We start from the raw sequence: 7,174 nt of genomic DNA, 5'->3' as shown, positions 1-7,174 counted from the left end.
GCGCTTCACGCCCTTTGCTACTTTGGAATTCGACACAGTGAGTCAGTAATTTCTTCAATAAGAACAGTATAAATAAGCCAGTTCTAAAATCTGCAGACAGATCATTGCTGGCTCCACATTGTCATCAGGTGCGGGAAAAAGAAATGTGATTGTGTACGATCGTGAAACATACTTAACATGTCAATAAGGTAGAGGGTGACAATCTTTTGTGGGCGGTTTAAATTCCTTTGTGTGTTAGTAGCAAAAGATGTATGTACGTGCATGTGCGCACACTTTAAAGGGAATATTTGTCTGGCGTCACATGTCCCATAAAGTCACAGAGGACTACGATATAGAACCAGGATCTTAGACCCACTGGGTCCAATCTGACCATCAAGCACCTACTAATCATACGCTCAAAGTAAATTATCAAAGTACATATATGTCACCATATACAACTCTGAGACTCATGTTCTAGTGGTCATAATAAATTTATAGAATAATAACCATAAAAGAGTTAATGAAAGTCTACCCAACTAAGGCGTGCAACCGAAATGCAGAAGTCAACGAAGTGTGCAAGTGCAAGAAGATGAAATAATAAATCAATAAATAAACCGACAATAAATATGGAGAACTTGCGATAAAGAGTTCTTGAAAGTGAGTCCATTGGCTGTGGGAACATTTCAATGATAAAGTGAAGTTGAGTGAGGTTATCCACTTTGGTTCAAGAGCTTGATGGTTGAGGGGTGGTAAATGTTCCTGAAGCTGGTTGTGTGAGTCCTGAGGCACTCGTACATTCCCAAATTCCTATCAATCCCCCTTCCCCCACTTATTATTCCTTCGGGGAATAATGGAATATCCAATTAACCTATCAACATGCATGACTTTAGGATGCAGGAGAGAAATAGAACACCATGAGGAAACCCATGTGGCCACAGGGAGAATGTGCCAGGATTAAAACTGTTCCTCTCAGCTGTGAGGCAGCAGATAAACTCACTGCACCACTTACTCGACAGACTGGATAAAGGTGGCATAATTCCTTTCTTGAAGAATATTAGGAAGCCAGATAAGTTTCTTACATCAACACAATGGTTTCATTGCAACGTTCGTGATGCTTACTTTCCTCCCCAATGCTTTTTGCAAGATTTTATTTAATTACGAGAATTTAAATTCCCAATCACCATGGTGGGATTTGAACTCCTGAATCACTGCCAAGAACTCTGAGTGCTGGTCTGCTGGTCATCAGTATCCCCATCTCTTCTCACTCCCACATGATGTGGAATGTTAATCTTGCTCTCCTCTAAAGAAAGTTGTGGGACACTGTAACAAACAACAAGCAGTTTACAGCTAAAAGATACTTTGTAAGTATAGCTGATGTTCTAATAGATGAACTACATGGATCAATTTGCATACAGTAAATCATGAATATATTATCTTTGTTAATTTAAATTAATGTTAATTTATGTTTGTCATGTTTATAAAGGCTGCTGCTACAGAAGCTAAGTTTTTTGCATTTATACACTGTGTATGTATGCTTATGACAACAAGAAACTTCAGATTCATATTCATTTATTTATCACATGTACTTCGAAACATACAGTGAAAAGCTTTGTTTGCGTTAACAGCCAACACAGGTTAACAATGTAATGGGGCAGCCTACAAGCATCACCACACATCCCGACATGATAGGCACAATCACACAGGACACAGCAGAACAACCCCCAGTCCTCAACCCATGCACGTAACAGTCCTGCAGCCCCAGAACAGGCCATCTTTGGCCTTCAGCAGACTCGTAGATTTGTAGCCAGTGGGCTTTGACTTCCCCAGCGGACTCACAGCGACTCGTAGGCCCAGGCTTCCACAGACCTCTGGACTTCTGATTGAACTGTGGTCTTCGATCTTCCGTATCAACCTTGAACAAGTGGAACTGAGTGATGGATGCAACACACAAAAACTGCCGGGGGAACTCAGCAGGCCAGGCAGCATCTATGGAAAAAAAGTACAGATGACGTCTCGGCTCGAAACATCAACTGTACCTTTTTCCATAGATGCTGCCTGGCCCACAGTGTTCTTCCAGCATTTTCTGTGTGTGTGTTGCTTGGGTTTTCAGCATCTGCAGATTCTCTCTTGTTACTGAGTGATGGAAAATTGATTTACACCCTTGAAAGACCATTTCACAGAGCAAGAATGACTAATTTAGTAGAGGCACTGATGCAAAGTTCAAGGGCCTTTTGGTTACCCTGCAAAATGTGGAGAGGTGGTTGTGGCGGGAGATCAAGGCATGTGGAGGTGGGTGCTCAGAGATGGAGCTTTAGGAGAGTAGGCGAACCTGCGGTCAGTAGACTGTGGGGGTGGCGCTGTGGCCGGGGGTTGGGAGGGCTAAAGAGAGCAGGCAAGTTGAAAATAAACAAATCGATGTTAAAAATAAAAATGGAAGGTTATAGACTCGGCCAGCTCCATCACAGGCACTACCCACCCCACCATCGAGGACATCTATGGTGCTATGCAAGATTCTTGGGCATATATATATAGCCAGGGCGCCTAAGACCTTTGCATAGTACTATATTTGTCAACAGGGAGTGGAGATCGGGCTTGTAAATCTGGCGGGAGCAAACACTGTTGGGGATGACGAGGGTGGGGTGCCTGAGAGGGGTGTGGGACAGATAGCAGGGAAGGAGAGCCAGGGTGGGGGTTGGCACAGGTGCAGACACAATCAGTCCTGAGACACCGGGCAAGGTCATTTGATTCTAAACAAGTAGTGTATCGATCATTGCAGAATGTCCCCCGGGTGCTTCCCTCTCCCTCGCCTCTCCCATTCCCTTTTCCCAACCACGATCCCCACCCTCAGTCCACAACAGAAACCCATATCAGATTCAGAATCATCACTCACATATATCATGAAATCTGCAGCAGTGCAGCACAGCACATAAAATGTTCTTGTTCTTGTTGCCATTTGTGAGATTTTTTTATGCTGGGGGGGCGGAGGTTGATGTTTTCTTTTGAATGGTTTCCATGGTTTTCTGTTTCGTGGCTGTCTGTGGGGAAGACGAATCTCAGGGTTGTGTACTGCATACATACTTCGATAAAAAATGAAATTTTATTTCTTTGGAAGCCACAATAGTGCAGTGCAAAAGGCTTAGGCACTCTAGTTATATACATGTGTCTAAGACTTTTGCACAGGACTGCAGAAGAAATGGTGCCTTAGGAAAGCAATATCCATTATTAAGGACCCTCACCTAGGACATGTCCTTTCCTCATAGAGTGGAGATACAGGAACATGAAGATCCACACACAATGATTCAGGAACAGTGTTTTCCTCTTCATCGCCAGATTTCTGAATGGTCTGTGAACCCATAAATACTACCTCATTATTCCTTGATTTTTCCATTACTTATTTATTTTGTGCTTTATCACAATCTTATTCCCTTGTAGAAAACAGCATGTATCACGTCATATAAGAGTGATAGTAAACCTGACTCTGATTCTGATATGGGTGGAACAAAGAGATCTGGGAATATGTAGAAAATGACGTCACAGGTAGATAAGGTTGTAAAGAAAGTTTTTGGCACATTGACCTTCAAGAATCAAAGTATTAATAGCAGGAGATAAGACATACTGCTGAAGTTGTACAAGACATTGGTGAGGCCATATTTGGAGTATTGTGTACAGTTTTGGTAACCTACCTACAGGAAAGATGTAAATAAGATCGGAAGAGTACTGGTAAAATTTACAAGGATGTTGTCAGGTCTGGAAAACCTCAGTTATAAGGAAAGAAAAAGTTGGAATGTAGAAGATTGAAAGGAGATTTGATAGAGGTATGAGGGATATACAGTAGATAGGGTAAATGCAAGCAAGCTCTTTCCACTGAGGTTGGCTAAGGTCATAAGGTAAGTGTGAAAGGTGAAAAATTTAAGGAGAATATGAGAAGACAACTTTTCAGTCAGAGGGCCATGAAAATGTGGAATGAACTGCCAGCACAAGTGGTGCATGCAAACTTGATTTCAATGTTTAAGAGATGTTTGGATAGGTACATGGATGGTAGGGCTATGGTCCGGGTGCAGGTTGATGGGAGTAGGCAGTTTAAGTGGTTTTGGCACAGACTAGCCCGTTGCTGTGCTGTACTTTTCGATGACTCTACGAATATAGACTCAGCTGTATCATGTTCCCAAGACTGGCTAGAGCTCATTCCAGGAAAAAGGTGACCTAATTTTCCAAGCAGTGTCCAGGGATTCGCAACAGCTTGTGCACCAGTGATACTCAAGGGTGAATCGTGACTGAATGTAACAAGTCGAAATTTCCAGAATAGTTTATTTTCAACTCAAACTGATGGCAAATCAACTTCCATTCCAGAAATAAGTGATGTTCAGATGCATACTACTAAAAGCACCCAGATTTCTAGTCAATCTGTTTAATAATGAGGCTTCAGAGAGAAAAAACAATGAGCTAGATATTCTTGAAATCCTGTCTATTGATGTTTTACTTTATCCTTTGTTTATACATTTTTCAGGACTTTGATGAAGTTTAACATTACAAGTTCAAGCTTTTTGTCATTCAACTATGCACTTTTCTCTTTTTATTTGCTCCTTACGCCACTGGTGTTTACGGCAGCAATGAAGGTCCTCCATCTCTGGTGGTGTTCACGGCTTCCTTCATCATGTCAGTAGTTTCCAGGGCTGACAGTCATGTAAGTCCCAGGTGAAGACTCGGGAATGCCGTCACACTCGGATGCGGAATGATTCTTCGTTGCTGCTTTGTGACAGTTTTGTTTTGACCAGTCAGGGTTGTGGGCCCTGAGCTGAACCCCCAGACCTGGAGGACTGGTGGACCACTCTTAGCCTGGCCTCTACCCTTTGACTGGTTTGCATGGGTGACCCTGCCACGTGCCAAGGCATAAAGTCCTGACTCCAGCCAGCATAGCCCCATGGATCACTGAGGCACTCAAACCTCCTAACCCTATGACAAGGTTCTGGCCCTTTTAGAGGTGACCCTACTGATGCACCATCAATAACTCTCGGAGGCGTGAGGCGAGAGATAGGCTTTTATTAGCTGGAAGAAAGCACTGTCAGCAGCAAGAGACCATCACACAACATCCTGGAGATCGAGGGAGGAGCAGTGCCTCGAATCGCCTTCATACAGGGGTCTGTGGGAGGAGCCACAGGAGCAGTCAGCGGGGGGAGCGTGTCCAGACAGGTATATGTAGGTATATAGGTATAGGTATCCATACCTACCAAGAGTCAAAGCATAAATACCTGTCTCCAGCCAACATGGGTTATTAAAGCGCAAAAACCTCCAAACTCTATGACAATGTTGTGGGGTGCTAAGAGCAGTACATGTCATCACACACAGCACATGTAGTTAAGATCCAGCTCATACAGTCACAAAATAATATTAACTCAAGTCCCTGAGTGGCCTGGCCTGAAGATTAAACAGGTTGACGTAAAATGTGAGGTGCATGTGTACGTAGGGCAGTATAATGTCACTGACACTATTATAATAGAACAAGCAGTCATATGAGTAAGTGGAACAGCAGCAACAGAAGATGAAAAATGGCCAGTGAGGGATGAGAGTTTGACTGTGAGTTTACTGCCTCTGCTGCAGGAGCAGAATCTGTCAGGGGATGGAATTATTGATCAATTCTGATGTAAGGTGTTTGACGGTCTTTTTTTTTATATATGGGTTCTTTCTGTTTTCTTTATTTTGTGACTGACTGTAAGGACACAGGTCTCAGGGTTGGATAATGTATACATACTTTGATAAGAAATGCACTTTGAACTTTGACCCGAAACACAGTTCCTGTCCTTCCACTGATGCTGCTCAATTTGCTAAATTCCTCCAGCAGGCTGCTTGTCGCTCCAGGTTCCAGTATCTTTTCAGAATCAAGTTTAAAATCACTGGCACGTGTTGTGAAATAAACCTCCCCATTTATTGCCCAACACTAATTATCCCTGAAAAGGAAGGTATTGAGCTACCTTCTTGAACAGCGTGGTAAAGAGAGAGGGCTTGTTAAATGGGCCATTCAGTTAAGTTAGCTTCTTCTTCAGCTACCCTAGCATCGTTGGTCCTGGTCTCCAGGGTCCAACTAACTCAGAAGGATGACTGCTACCAGCTGACACCTGGCTTTAGCAGCAAGTCCGCAGGAACTCATTCCGCAGAGGAGCCATTTCCTGCCTACAAGGCCAGGAGTTAAAAAAAAATGATAAAAGGAAATAATCATTGTGTAATTCAAAAGCAGACGCTTTAAGAGCATAGAGACCACTAGATGGTGCTCAATTTGCACTAGTCACAAAATGTGCACATTTAGCAGAACAAAGTCTAATCCCATATTACTGGAAAAATGTTATTGCACCATTGAGGGTGCCAGAAAGATTTACGAAGATATTACCAGGAATAACATTTTTAGCTATGGGAGCAGATTAGATAGGGTGGGGGTGTTTTCTTGGTAAACAGGGGAGACTGGGGCAGACATAATGGGGGTGTATAAAACAGAAAGTGTCCTTGCCCCTCATCACACACCTCCATAAACATGGAGGCATTGGTTTAAAGCAATTGACAGATGACAGAAGAAAGAATTTTGATCAGAAGATGTTAGGAACGAACTCAAAGAATGGAAGAAATAAGAACTCTTACTACATTTAAAAAGTACATGAATGTGCTTCCGAACTGTGGTGATCTGTAGATTGTTGACCAAGGGTTGGAAATGAAGTAAAGTTGGGGGTTCAATTAGCACAAACATGAATGGGCTTTTCTGTGTCTTTCGCAAGGTTTAAAATACAAACTGTTTGTTAGATGCAAAAATGTTAGACTATCAATCTCCTAGAGATAAAATGAAAATGATAATCATTTGGTAGAAGGAAAGTGTGTTTAGAAGATGAAATGTTTTTAAATGTGCATGATTCTGTGCTTACACAGGGCCAAGGTCCTGAAATGGTCCATTTGTTCATTGGCGTCTCCATGACAACTCTTTGCCAGCCAGTGAGATGGATGAGTAGAGGGTGGTACGGGAGTGGGCTGTGTCCGGCTGGCTTCTTTAGTTGCACAGTTTACAATGCTATTTTGCTTGGAAAGCAATCGGTTTCAAGAGCAGAGGAAACAGAATTTAGGAAAGAAACTACAGCGACTTCTCCCAATCCACTTCAAATATTTTCATCAAAGTGCAAGGTGTGGTTATCAGCAGGCACAAATTTCTATCCTTGCA

The sequence above is a fragment of the Hypanus sabinus genome, chromosome 16, assembly GCF_030144855.1.
Source record: "Hypanus sabinus isolate sHypSab1 chromosome 16, sHypSab1.hap1, whole genome shotgun sequence".
Classification (NCBI taxonomy): domain Eukaryota; kingdom Metazoa; phylum Chordata; class Chondrichthyes; order Myliobatiformes; family Dasyatidae; genus Hypanus; species Hypanus sabinus.
Note: the sequence above shows the minus strand (reverse complement) of the source record.